Source organism: Podarcis vaucheri, assembly GCF_965113315.1.
Source record: "Podarcis vaucheri genome assembly, chromosome: 4".
In the NCBI taxonomy this organism is placed as follows: domain Eukaryota; kingdom Metazoa; phylum Chordata; class Lepidosauria; order Squamata; family Lacertidae; genus Podarcis; species Podarcis vaucheri.
Window position 1 is genome coordinate 18,197,601 of NC_138762.1, and position 14,886 is coordinate 18,212,486.

Sequence of the window (14,886 nt, forward strand, 5' to 3'; positions counted from 1 at the left end):
TTTGTCAACACAAATACCTTGAATTGGGCTCAGGGATACAAGGGCAACTCAGAAATCCAGAGATCCAGAAAGAAAGGAAGATAAGATGTCTATCTAGCCCAAATGTCTATCTAGCCCAAAATCTACACAGCTGGCAACTCCACGTCTCTGAGAAATCCATTGTCAAGGCTTGAAGGCAGAAGCCATCTCCCTCTTTTGCTCCTCAGCTACTGGTTTTCAGAGACACACTCTTCTGAGCACAGAGTTCCAACATTCACATTGTGGTGAATAGTTCTCTGGGGAGAAGGATTGATTCCATTTCTAAACCACTCTGAGAATCGTAGCTCTCTCAGTCACTCTCAGGACCCTTAAAAAGCTGCAGTTCTTGTGATGCTTTAGGGGAAGCCACTACTGTTCAAAGTGGTATAATGGTGATTTTAAAAGAGGATTAGACAAATTCATGGAGAATAAGGCTTTTTTCTTCACCTGGAACTCTCTGGAACTCAGTTCCAGCACCTCTCAGGTGGGCACCATTGCCACTAGAAGGGACGTGTCCATGGTGAGTTCCAGCACCTCATTTTCTATAAGAATAGCACTGGCTACTAGCCACAATGGCTATGGTCTTCCTCCACAGATGGAGGCAGCAACGCTCTAGTTGTAAGAGAGGAGAATGTTGTTGCAGGCGTCCAGTGGACGTCTTGATGGCCCTTGTAAGAACAGAATGTAGAACTAGATGGGCCATTGGCCTGATTCATTTATATGTCCTTTGTACAGTCATACCTTGCAAGTCGAACAGAATCCGTTCCAGAAGTCCATTCGTCTTCCAAAACGTTCAGAAACCAAAGCACAGCTTCTGATTGGATACATAAAGCTCCTGCAGCCAACCGGAAGCCAGGGGAGCCCCGTCAGACATTCGGCTTCCAAAAATAGTTCGCAAACTGGAACAGTCACAGTTTGCAGCGTTGGGAGCCAAAACATTCGAGAACTGAGCTGCTCGAAGGGGCGACTGCATGTTCTTAAACTCTCTCTCCATCACCTGAACTGGCATCCCTCTTGCCTAATCCAAACTAGTAAGAAACAGGACTCTGGACTAGATGGACCATTGGGCTCTTCTCACAATCTTAACAGCAACATCTGAATTATTTTCAGTCAGTCTTCTTCTTTGTGCCTTTTTCCATTATCTTTTTAAAAAGGAAAGATGAACTCGGGGATGCAGGGTTATTGATAGTGACGTCAAAAGGAGATGCATTAGCCTAGAGACAGAAAATACGCAACATAAATGCATTGTTATCTGATGTCAAAAAAATTAGGGAGGCAATCATCTTTTCACTGCAAAAGAAGGATAATCATCGATGAATATTTGTACTCTGTGCCATGAAAAGAGCATTTTTCATCTCCTAACAATCATGGCAGATTTCGACATAAGAGTATGGCAGCCATTTGTTCAACGTGGGATTTAATTTAGGCCTTACGGGACATAGTTTATAAATGACCAAATTGCATCTTGTGGAGCTTAACACAGCAAGAAACAAGCATAATTTTTAAGAGTGCGAGAAGAATATGTCCTGCCTACCTGACATGTTCTTTGTTCCCAGAGCTCTAACAGATCACCTTACCATGACGCTTCAACACCGTCTTCTATCACCGAAAAAGGGCAGTGTGCAATTTCTAGGGATTATTGCCTCCAGACTGCCATTATTTTGAGGGAACAATTCGAGCACACACCAGAACTTTAGCCTTGCGCAATTAAAGAGGACTAAAGAACTCTGTCATCCTAGCACAACTAATCTACTTTTTTAAAAAAACAACAAACGGCCATTTTGTGGTTTGGAAAATGATGGGGAATTTCGTTCAAAAGTGTGGGGTGAACGAATGAGTAACAGGAAGATGTGTAAACACCCCACAAGCACATCAGGATCAATGTTCATTGTCATGAAAGTCAGATCAGAAACCCCATCATTTTTCTCCTTTGAAGCTGAACACGGGCTTCTGCAACAACTTTGTATATATGCTTACACTTATTTAAATGTTGTTGTTTTTTAAAAAAAGACTCCGCCATTCCTGAAGTCCTCACACTCTTTTGGATTAGGAGCAAACAGATAAGATCCTCACCACCACACAAATCACTACGGTGACCGTTTAATCGACTGTGCAGTCCTATACACATCTACCCATATGTAAGTACCACCAAGTTCAGTAGAGCTCACTCCCTGGTAAGCGAGTATAGGACTGCAGCCTAGCTAAAGCCGACTTTGAGTGCTCTTCTGTCCATGCAATTGTGTTGAGAAACCCTTGCTGGCTCTCCCTCATTCATTGCATCCCATGCTAACTCCATCCTCACATTGTCCATGCATTGGAGATATGTCTACAGAAAGGAAGCCTTCTGAGTCAGTGGTGGACCTACATTTTGGGGGCTGTGAAGTTCGAACTGTTATGGGGGTCACTTCACAACCAGCAACAAGGTCTGGGTAACCACTGTTATCTTCTTCAGTGGGGTTGTTTACAACAACCTTTACAGCATCTCCAGCTTTGGGATGGTTGAAAACAAAACAAAAAATCAATTTGAGTTGTATGACTCAAATTGGGTCTACCAGACCACTTTTTTTAAGCAATGCAAACTAAATTTGCTTCTGAGGCCACTCCAGGATAAGGGTCCCTGAAGTTTAAGCTTTGGGGGGACTTATTCCTACTTATGCCATAAGTACATAAGAAGATCTTGCTGTGGATCAGGCTCATCTAGTCCCACATCCTGTTCTCACAGTGGACCACTGGATGCCTGTGGGAAAGCAGCAGGCAGGATTTGAGCACAAGAGCTCTTCTCCGCTCCTGTCAGAGGCGGACCTTGTTAATATGGGGCCCTGGGAGACGCCAGAATTTGATGCCCTCATGCTGCCTTCCCAAAGCTGAGCAAGTGCTACCTAGGCTTTGGGAAGGGGGTCGAGGGACCCTAGCACCCTGTCAGGGTCATCAAGCATCCTTCCCAAAGGGACCCCTGACCATTAGGTCCAGTCGTGGCCAACTCTGGGGTTACAGCGCTCATCTCGCTTTATTGGCCGAGGGAGCCGGCGTACAGCTTCTGGGTCATGTGGCCAGCATGACTAAGTCGCTTCTGGCGAACCAGAGCAGCGCACGGAAACACCGTTTACCTTCCCGCCGGAGCGGTACCTATTTATCTACTTGCACTTTGATGTTCTTTCGAACTGCTAGGTTGGCAGGAGCAGGGACTGAGCGATGGGAGCTCACCCCGTGGTGGGGATTCGAACCGCCAACCTTCTGATCGGCAAGTCCTAGGCTCTGTGGTTTAACCCACAGTGGCACCAGATTTGACTCAGCCAACTGAGCCCTGGCTGAGCTGGGATAAGCAAGTAGAACCTACTTGCCAGTAGAAGTGGGGGGGGGGAGCAGCAGTGTATTAACCATCCTTGAATGTTCAACATCCCTCCCCCCGGGTTCCCTTCCCCCACCTTTCATTGCTCCTATGTTACTTCGCCGCCGCAACCACTGCCTTCATTTTGTCAAAGCAATCAAGCAATATCGCCAAGAGATACAAACCACGCTAGATCCATATATTTTTTTTAATAAAGCAGATTAAGCCCGTGCTTTCGCTTTCGCTTTATGCAATCTCAATTGATCTGAGCACTTTATTGCTATTTTGTTTTAAATAGCTGGCTGTCATTCAGTTGCACTTCTTCATTACAGACTTTTGTGGGTGGGTGGAGGGAAATTGAAGGAAATGTTACTCATCACGTTGCAGGGGGAAAACAGCACTGAGTTTATTCATTCACAATTTATCATTTCTCCGAAATATCATTTTGTGAGGGGGTGGTGTTAGGGGTCGTACCTCTGGTGGGGGACACGTCATGCTCCTTCTGGGGTAGTTTGTCCACCTTTGGTCCCCACCCTGTCTGCACTCAGCTCTCACCTGTGGCTCCTAGAAACTGTCAGCATGCGACAGCAGCAACACCCCAGGAAATAGCTTTGACTGGCTGGCTAAACCAGGTGAGGGTATCCAATGGGTTTCAAACCCTTAGTGAGTTTGGGACTTGCCTTGCATGTGAAGACAGGTGCGGCGATCACACAGGATCCTTGGACGTTTAACGGTCTATTGATCCCTGTGCCACCACTGTGCTCGCTTCCCCACTTCCACCAACCCGTTACTCTCTGGTAAAACACTGAGTCCAGACAGTTGTTAAAAGTGAACCAAAAGAACCAAGTTTATTTTACAAACATTAACAAGTTTATGGTTTCTCAGACAATATTCCTGTCAGTATCTTAACTTTAGTTTCTTTACCAGCATATACCTTCTGACTGATTATCTCAACTGTTTGACTAACTCCTCTTAACAAATTCTCTCACACCAGACTAGTCCAACCCTCAGACTTATCTTCTCCAGACTGTCTTCTCAACCACCCTAAACCTAACTCCTCCAAAAGACCTCTGTGCTTAAACCTTATACACAGTTAACTCCACCCCTTGGGTTCCCATTGGTTAGTCGTTTTACAATTAGTTAACCCTTTCCTTATGAACCCAGTATGATGTCACACACCTAGGAGGGCAAACGCCACAATCTCCAGTAGATTGAGTGGACGAGACCCATAGTTGGTCCAATGGCCAAGGTGGTTTCTGCACGAACTGCAGAGGGAAGTGAGGGGCAGGTGGGGCTCGTCAACATGGAATGTAGCCCCTCTAGGAGAAAGAAATCTATGATCCTGAACCTTGACTGCCTTGCAGGATATTTTGGGGAAAGAAAAGACTCAGGAGTAAACCCTATGCAAATCCGGCATGGAGTCCCTAAGATGATAGGGTGACAACTTGTATGCCTCCTTCCGGCAACTGCTGCAGCCAAGCTGGTGCCATACATATTACTCTGCTTTCCTTTGGGCCACACCAGCCAGGCCATGAGGGGGGTCTTCTTGTCTGGGCAGCCCAGAACCTCCACACACACTTCCCAGGCTTATGCCCCAGTGAGGTCCACATCATGTTATGATTATCTATATGTTTGCAATAATAATAACACAGTGGTACCTCGGGTTAAGAACTTGATTCGTTCTGGAGGTCCTTTCTTAATCTGAAACTGTTCTTAACCTGAGGTACCACTTTGGCCAATGGGGCCTCCCGCTGCCACTGTGCCGCCGCCACACGATTTCTGTTCTCATCCTGAAGCAAAGTTCTTAACCCGAGGTACTGTTTCTGGGTTAGTGGAGTCTGTAACCTGAAGCGTATGTAACCTGAAGCGTATGTAACCCGAGGTACCACTGTAGGACTGCACCAAGATTAGCTCAGTGAAGGAGAATGAGCATGCTTTTATAAGTATATAAGCCAGCACCTCATTCAGCCAGCATTGCATTAAAAATGGTAAAACAGTTGGGGCAAATATTGAAAATAGAATATTAAATAATTCCCTTTATCTGCAGTGTTTGGGCATGAGTACTGTTGCTCATGTACCCATTAAGGATAATAATAATAATAAGAAGAAGAATTTATTATTTATACTCTGCCCATCTGGCTGAGTTTCCCCAGCCACTCTGGGCGGCTCCCAATCAAATGTTAAAAACAATACAGCATTAAATATTAAAAACTTCCCTGAACAGAGCTGCCTTCAGATGTCTTTTAAAGATAGGATAGCTACTCATTTCCTTCACATCTGAAGGGAGGGTGTTCCACAGGGCGGGCGCCACTACTGAGAAGGCCCTCTGCCTGGTTCCCTGTAGCCTCACTTCTTGCAATGAGGGAACCGCCAGAAGGCCCTCGGAGCTGGACCTCAGTGTCTGGGCTGAACAATGGGGGTGGAGACGCTCCTTCAGGTATACAGGACCGAGGCCATTTAGGGCTTTAAAGGTCAGCACCAACACTTTGAATTGTACTCGGAAACGTACTGGGAGCCAATGTAGGTCTTTCAAGACCAGTGTTATATGGTCTCGGCGGTCACCCCCGTCACCAGTCTAGCTGCTGCATTCTAGATTAATTGCAGTTTCCGGGTCACCTTCAAAGGTAACCCCACGTAGAGCGCAGTGCAGTAGTCTAAGCGGGAGATAACTAGAGCATGCACCACTCAGGCGACACAGTCCGCGGGCAGATAGGGTCTTAGCCTGCGTGCAAAGCATAATGAGTGTCCACTGACCATTGGGAGAATGTAATGGAGTATATTGGAAGACAGCACAACTGACTGGCTGGCTGGAAGAGGAAACAGCAGCACCATAAAAGGCAAGTCTGCCTTAAATCTCCTCTCAGGATCCATACCTTTGATTTCCATCTCTTATTAATACAAATGTACAGCATTATTCAGTTCTCCTTGGTGTTTTGATATATCCCAGCATTTCCCTGTCCTCCACCTGTTTTTGTTTTAATCAAACCCAAAACACTTCAGTTAGAATTCTTCTAAATATCAGCAGCTAAGCTTGGCAATTAAAGGAATTAAAGTTCATTCTAAATGCCAACTGCATTAGCTTTAAGCAAAGACCGTATCTCTAAGCCCACAATGCAGGGGTCCATCTCCACACAGGCAAGCTCTGTGACAGAGAATATTAGCTTAGCCAGGGTTTTTCCATTGCTGTTTTTTTAGCGAAGGCTGGGGACCCAAAGCACTTGACAGTGTAGTAAAACAAGCTGTCAGCTCCCGCAGATGAGAAAAAGGAATAGTTTCTCATGTGTCCATGATGTGTGACCTACTGATTCTTCTCTTGGAGAAGGTCAGGAGGTCAGAGCAGAGGCTAAATCCACTGTGTGCGGTGCTACCATTATTGCAGACATTAATATTGTGTAGTTTGAAGCGACTGGATGCATAAAAACTGACTCCTTTTTGGTAATACAGCGGATGCTCGGGTTGCGAACGTGATCTGTGAGGGATGCACCTTTACAACCCACAGCGTTCGCAACTTGCAACTGCTCATCTGCGCATGTGCGCATGTGCTGGTTGTGATTTGGCGCTTCTGTGCATGTGCAAAGTGCAATTTAGCGCTTCTGCACATGCACAACCGCTGAAACCCGGAAGTAACCCGTTCTGGTACTTCCAGGTTTCAGCGGTCCATAACCCAAAAAAACACAACCTGAAGCGTCTGTAACCCGAGGTATGACTGTAAAATATTATCAAGGCCCATAAGTTTAATTACAACTTTACTTGCAGAACGTTCTTCAAAACATAACAAAAACATCAAACATCCAAATAATTCCATAAGACATATGCCAGTCCAAGGCATAGGTTCAGCATCTTGCAAAATATGAACTAATTCCAGCAGACTTATCAGAGGTCTGTCTCTCCCCACAGCCTGCATTCCAACTTGCATCCTGCCTGAGGCTGTTTATCTGGAGAGCTTCATTTATATCCTCACTCTCACAGAGTCTCAGAACTCCAGCCACCACCCTTCTAAGATGGCAGATTTGCAATTCAATACCTCTCATGTGATCTAAGGTTAAACACTCACATGTTAGCTAGCAGAAAACAACAATAGTTAATTATCAACTCCGATAGAACTCAGAGTCTTATTCTTGGCTTCAGTATAGCCCATGGAAAATCCCCAAGTGAAATCTTTCATTAATACACATAGTCATTCCCATTTCAGTGTCCGTTAAACCAATTATACTTAATAACTGTTAGGTGCAGCAGCAACAGATCCATTTGTTTAAACCTGTATAGACTGCAGTTACACAGAAAGTAGAGGAAAAAACATCAAGCAAGCTAAGTACTATCAAAGCCTATAAGCCAAGGGTGAGAAAACTTTTTCAGACTGAGCACTGTGGATAATCTTTCAGGGGCTGCAAATCAGTGGTGGGCGGGGCCAGAGGAAGAAGTGGGCAGAGAAATGAAAGTAAATTTTGACCTTTGTAGATAGGCTAGTTTCCTAAACACAACCACACTTTTCTGTCCTCCATCCAGGCAAGCAGGAGTAATTCTCCACGTTCAAGGGCATTTTCCAGCCAGTTAAAGACACTTAAGGAGGGTGTGAAGTAAGGGTAGTAAGGAGAATGGCCTGGGGAGAGTCACAATGGCCGGAGGCTGTATTTGGTCTCCTAGGCCTGAGGTTTCCCACCCCTGTTATAAGCAGCGATGCGAAAGTGAATTTTCGATGTTCATAGGTATACAACAGAACATGCCTTCCTTGTGGAATTCATGGCTGCCTATTGGTGATACTAGGAGACAATGGAAGAGTGCGCCTTTGGGAGTAAAGTCAGACTATTTAAGGTACTCTCATTCCAAGACAGACAGATGCCAAGAACAAAAATTGGTAGAGACAAAGTTCTGGGCTTAGATGGGCCTTTGTTTTAACCCAACAAGCCAACTTTGTACATTTTTAGAGTATCACTTTTATTAATTGTTGACTGCAAGGGTTACGATTAATGGACCTTGGTTTGTCGTAGTCATTAATTTTAGTGGGTCTACTCTGAGTTGGTTGGCATCCTTCTGTCTCCAGAGACAATGGAAGAGTGTGCCTTTGGGGGGGGGTGAAGTCAAACCATTGGAGATGTTATGTACTGAGTTGAATAGGATCCAAAATGCAGCAGTCTGATTGGTCCTAGAACAATGCAGCAGTATGATTGGTCTGCAGGAGCCACCCAGTCCAGCTCCAGGTGGAAGTGAATCCACAACCTGATTGGCCTACAGGAGAATTCCAGAATTAGCCAATCACGTGGGGCCCATTGTGTAAATAATGTATATAAAGCAGACATTCTGGGGGAAATTCCATTCCTCCTCACCACTATGAGCTGAATAAAGAGCATGAAATCCACTCTCGACTCTGAGTATATTTCAGGAGAGTTACAGCGCCTGCGGCAGCTGTAAAAAATGATACAGGAGAGACATGTTTCGTTGCAGGTGGGGCAAGTGAAGGTACCTGGTTGTGCTGATGCCTTCTTTCTTTCTTCTAGCAGCAGCTAAATATTGATTTTTTTTCCACAAAAGGACAAGTTCTAGGCTGAAGTGTGCAAAGCACAGAAAGCTGAATCACACTACTTTGAAATGAATTCCTCCAACCAAATAAAGAAGACTTTCTGGGATCAGCTCACTCTTATCAGTACAGGCAAGCATTCTCCGCAGCTAATCCCAATTTAGCCTTATATAAGAGGGCTCACTAATTCTTCAGCAGCTGTATTTTACTAGTCCCTGCAATGGCAAAGCTTCAAAACTGAAGGATGTGCTTCGAAAAGGTCATGACCCCTTCTTCCATTGAGCTCTGCAGTGATTGCCTAGGGAATGGTTATCAGCGAATCTGCAGGACCTCGTACATCATATGCTCCAGAAGTGCCTGTTGCCCATCTCATCAGGATAAAATAAAGTTAAAGCCATTAAAGCCATGATTGGGTAGTTGCGACCGCTGTTCCAGGAAACTTCATCATGACTAATGATCTTTGTAAACGCCTGACAGCATTTAGCACTTAACTGGACAGCTACCAAGATCTCTCTCAAGACATTGATTCCACCCAGCTCAATCTCGTCAAAGCCCTGAAAGCAAATAAAGATAAAAATGAAACAATACATCGTTATGAATAGGGATGGATGAATCGGTTTATTTGCTGTCTGTGTCAGTTCCACAAGTCAGTCATAAGCTTGTTCTGTACTGTTTCAGGACTGATCTGCCATTTTAAAAAGAAAAAAAGAAACCTGCACTGAATTTCACAATATTCTTGTACAGTGATACCTCGGTTTACGAACTTAATCCGTTCCGGAAGTCCATTCTTAAACCAAAACCATTCTTAAACCGAGGTGCGCTTTCCCTAATGAGGCCTCCTGCCGCCGGTGCCCTTCCACTGTTCGGATTCCGTTCTTAAACCAAGGTAAAGTTCACAAACCGAGACACTATTTCCGGTTTTGCAGAGTTCTTAAACCAAATCATTCGTAAACTGGACTGTTCTTAAAACGAGGTACCACTGTACACATAATATGCATTTTTGTGCATTTTACCCTAAAATGATTTTACTCACATGGTTTCCCCCAAAGAATATTGGGAACTGTACTTTGCAAAGGGAATTGTAGCTCTGTGAGGGACAAACTACAGTTCCCAGGATTCTTGTGGGGGAGAGCTGTGGACTTTAAATGCATTTTGCATGTAGGATGCGGATATCACCACAAAAAAATTGTATCAGAAAATTCTCAGAACTCCGGAAACTGAAGAACAGCGATGTACTGAGCCACAAGAAGTGTGGATCAGGTTGGTTCATACTGAAAAATATGGTCCAAATGTCCACAGCATTTCCCTGATCCACAAAGTTTGTAATTCCATTAAAAAAAAGAAAAGAAATCAGATTGGTCTGGCATGACTTATTTTTGAGAAACCCATGCTGGGTCTTAGTAATCATAACATCCATTTCTAAATGCTCACAGACCGACTGTTGAATTATCTGTTCTAGCTCCTTCCCTGATATCAATGTCAAGTGCACCGATCAGTAGTTACCTGGGTCTTAATTTCCCCCTTTTTTGAAGATGGGGGCAACATTTGCCTGCCTCCAGTCTGTAGGGACCCCACCTGTTCTCCAAGAATTCTCAAAGATAATACACAAGGGCTCTGAAATTACATCTGCAAGCTCCTTTAGTACCCTTGGATGCAGCTCATCAGGCCTTGGAGATCTGAATTCATTTAAAGTAGCTAGGTGTTCCCTTACTACCGCTTTTCCTATAACAAAACATTAAACTTTTTTTAAAAAAATTCCCTATACAGGGCTGCCTTCAGATCGCTCAGGGGTTGGACAGCTCCATACCCTCCAATATTTATCTGATAAGAACAGATCCTCACCAACACACCAACAGAACCTCGACCAGGAACTTTCTATCTTCTACCTAAAATACACAAACCAGGAAATCCAGGACGCCCCATCATTTCAGGTATTGGCACTGTTACAGTGGGTGTCTCCGGTTATATGGACTCTGTTCTGAAACCATATGCCATCAGTGCTCCCAGCTATGTACGTGACACCACAGATTTTCTGAGGAAAATACAATCTTTAAATAATCTTCCCAACAATACTATACTAGCTACTATGGATGTGGAATCTCTGTATACCAACATCCCACACAACGATGGTTTACAAGCTATAAGGAACACCATTTCAGATAAAACCACAGCAGACCTTGCCACCAAACTCTGCCAATTTGTCCTTACCCACAACAACTTCAAATTCGGTGATGACCTGTTCCTTCAGATCAGCGGCACAGCAATGGGCACCCGCATGGCCCCACAGTATGCCAACATCTTCATGGCAGATTTAGAACAACGTTTCCTGAACTCCTACCCACTCAAACCTCTCTTGTACCTGCGATACATTGACGATATTTTTATCATCTGGACACATGGTCAACAGACCCTGGACACCTTTCACCAGAAATTTAATGATTTTCACCCCACAATCAACCTTACAATGAATCAATCTATGCAAGAAATACATTTTTTGGACACTACTATAAAAATACAGGATGGGCGCATAGACACCACCTTATACCGCAAACCAACTGACCGACAAACATATCTACATGCCTCTAGCTACCATCCCAAACATACCAAACAGTCCATTGTATATAGCCAGGCACTACGTTACAGCCGCATCTGTTCCAATTCTACAGACAGAGACTCTCACCTAAGAGATCTACAGCAAACCTTCTCAGAACTAAAATACCCAGCAGATGAAGTTAGACAACAGATCAACAGAGCCAGACTGATACCCAGAGAGAACTTGCTGCAAGACAGACCCAAAAAAGAAAATAACAGAACACCTCTAGTCATCACATACAGCTCCCAAGTTAAAACAGTACAACGCATCATCAGAGATCTACAACCTCTCCTGGACAATGACAGTTCTCTTTCTCAAGCTCTGAGAGGAAGACCTTTCATTGCCTACAGACAGCCACCCAATCTTAAACAACTCCTAACCCACAATAATACTACAACCAGACTTAACACAGACACTGGCACCAGAGCCTGCAATAAACCCAGATGCCAACTTTGCTGCCACATACACCCGGACAACACCATTACTGGCCCCAACAACATCACACATACCATCTCGGGACTATTTAATTGCTCATCGTCTAACATTGTGTATGCCATCAAATGCCAACAGTGTCCTTCAGCTCTCTATATTGGACAAACAGGCCAAACCTTACGCCAAAGAATAAACGGACATAAATCTGACATCAAGAATCACAAAACAGAGAAACCAGTAGGAGAACACTTCAATCTCCCAGGACATTCTATACAAGATCTCAAAGTAGCTGTTTTACTACAAAGGAATTTCAGAAATAGACTGGAAAGAGAAGCTGCTGAATTACAACTCATTACCAAACTTAAAACCATGGAAAGACCTGGGCTGAACAAAGACATTGGATTCTTATCTCACTATACATGACTAAACCATTTCTCACCTTCTCACCTCTTGCCTTTTCCTGTAAGACCTATTACAGTCGTTAAGAGTCGTCAACAGGCTCTCTCAGCTATCTGCCTATCTCCCATTCCCACCACCCTTCTGAGTAACACCCCTCCCCACCTTCTCACTATATAGAGGGATCTGGCAACTTCTGTTTCAGTGTATCTGAAGAAGTGTGCATGCACACGAAAGCTCATACCAAGAACTAACTTAGTTGGTCTTTAAAGTGCTACTGGAAGGAATTTTTTTATTTTGACTGATAAAAATAGGGACAGCATCTTAAAAAACAGAGACATCACCTTGCCAACAAAGGTCCGTATAGTTAAAGCTATGGTTTTCCCAATAGTGATGTATGGAAGTGAGAGCTGGACCATAAAGAAGGCTGATCGCCGAAGAATTGATGCTTTTGAATTATGGTGCTGGAGGAGACTCTTGAGAGTCCCATGGACTGCAAGAAGATCAAACCTATCCATTATTAAGGAAATCAGCCCTGAGTGCTCACTGCAAGGACAGATCCTGAAGCTGAGGCTCCAATACTTTGGCCACCTCATGAGAAGAGAAGACTCCCTGGAAAAGACCCTGATATTGGGAAAGATGGAGAGCACAAGGAGAAGGGGACGACAGAGAACGAGGTGGTTGGACAGTGTTCTCGAAGCTACCAGCATGAGTTTGACCAAACTGCGGGAGGCAGTGGAAGACAGGAGTGCCTGGTGTGCTCTGGTCCATGGGGTCACGAAGAGTCGGACACGACTAAACGACTAAACAACAACAACAAATATACTCTACAACAATTCCCCCAATGAAAATAGGGACATCCTAAGAAAAGCGGGACATTCCGGAATCAAATCAGAAACCCAGACAGCTTCTGTAAAATCGGGACAGTCCCTGGAAAATAGTGGCGCTTAGAGGGTCTGCTTTCTCCACACCTCTCTCATGCCCCCTGCCACTTACTAATCTGTGAAGATCTGCCTGATCTCATCTGTTTCCCATTACCTGCAATAAACGAGCAATTGAACAAGTGCACTTTGCTAATGGTAGGTTTGGCCACCCACTCGTCTCCTCCATGAGGGGCCCGCTGTGCGTAAAATGGCGGCCACAGGGAGCCAAGCTGGCAGCTCATACGGGCCGCTTAGGGGCCTGCCCCCAACTAATGACTTCGACTTGGCAGCCTCCACATTCGAGTTGAAGCAGGTGAAACAAGATGGCTTCGTCCAGGGAATTCCTCAATTTCTTTTTTTCCCCCTCTCCTCACGCCGCTTCCTTATTTCTTTTTAAAGGTAGCAGCCAGCTCTGGTTGGGTTTGGCCTAATTTGCTTCATCACTACAGAATGTCAAGTTCCCCACTGGTGATCCCTGCAGATGGCGTGTAAGAAAAGGAGGTGTTCGTGTGTATGAAGATTGGTGGAAATTAGACATCAGTCACGCTGTGCACCTGCATTAGATGGAGCAAACAAACAAAAAAATTTGATCGAATTAGCACGGCTCCTGCAAAATAAATAAATAAATAAGGAGGAGTCGTTCGCGGTGCAATTAGGGATCCCAGGCACTCGGTGCGCCGCAGAGCTAATTTGTCTCTATTATACTTCAATAAACGAAGCAGCAGCCGAGGTACCGGCAATGTTCAATAATCTGTTGAAATTGGTTGTATCGCTTGCAATTTAACAGGTGCTTCCCCAGTGACTCCCCGATGTTGAATCGTACAGAAAGGTCTGCCACTGGGATGGATGGGATGTGTGTGGGAGTATCTAGGAAATTGCAAGGGGAAGTAAGAGCAGCCCACGACAAAAAAATGGCACCTCGTGTGAATTGATTTGGGAGACCTAGGATCTGGTCCAAGATAAAAACGACACCATGGGTGAACTGATTTGGGAAGCTTTGATGGAGATGGCAAAAGGTTTGAGACGCTACCATATGCGGTGGCAATGTAAAATTATTGAGAAGGCCTGGGAGGTGATATATAAAGATTTGAAGAGAATGTTGAAAATTGCATTTGTTAAAAAATAGAAGCTATGATTTTGGGAGGTACAGGATTTATTGGATTTACTATGCGAAAGACTTTGTTCCAGCATCTTCTTTACAGAAAGAAGAAGCCACCACCAAAGAGGATGAAGAAGATTGGCAAAACAAATTAATGAAGCATGCAGCACATATTACATAATCTGAAACCCAAGAAAGAAAAGGACATTGTTTTTTTGTGGTTTTTTTTTAGGGAAAATGTTTAAGGCATATACGGCAAGCTTTGCGTATAGGTTTCTACATTACTTGAACTTCTAAACTTGTAATAGCATGAATAAGGTTTTAAAATGGGACTGTTAAAAATATAAGACACTATAGACGTGCATGATTATGTTCCAGTTCACACATTATTCTGGATTGGGTCTGTTCGGCATTGAAGCTCGCAAATATGAAATTCCTTAAGTGTTCTTGAGAACCACAATGTGTTCTGCCAGTCTCCTCAGAGAAAAGACAGGCTATAAATATGACCACGAGTAACAGTTTTGCTTAACTTGGTGATTCCAATTGGCAAACCGAAGTGAAGGACAGCACAGCACAGATTCT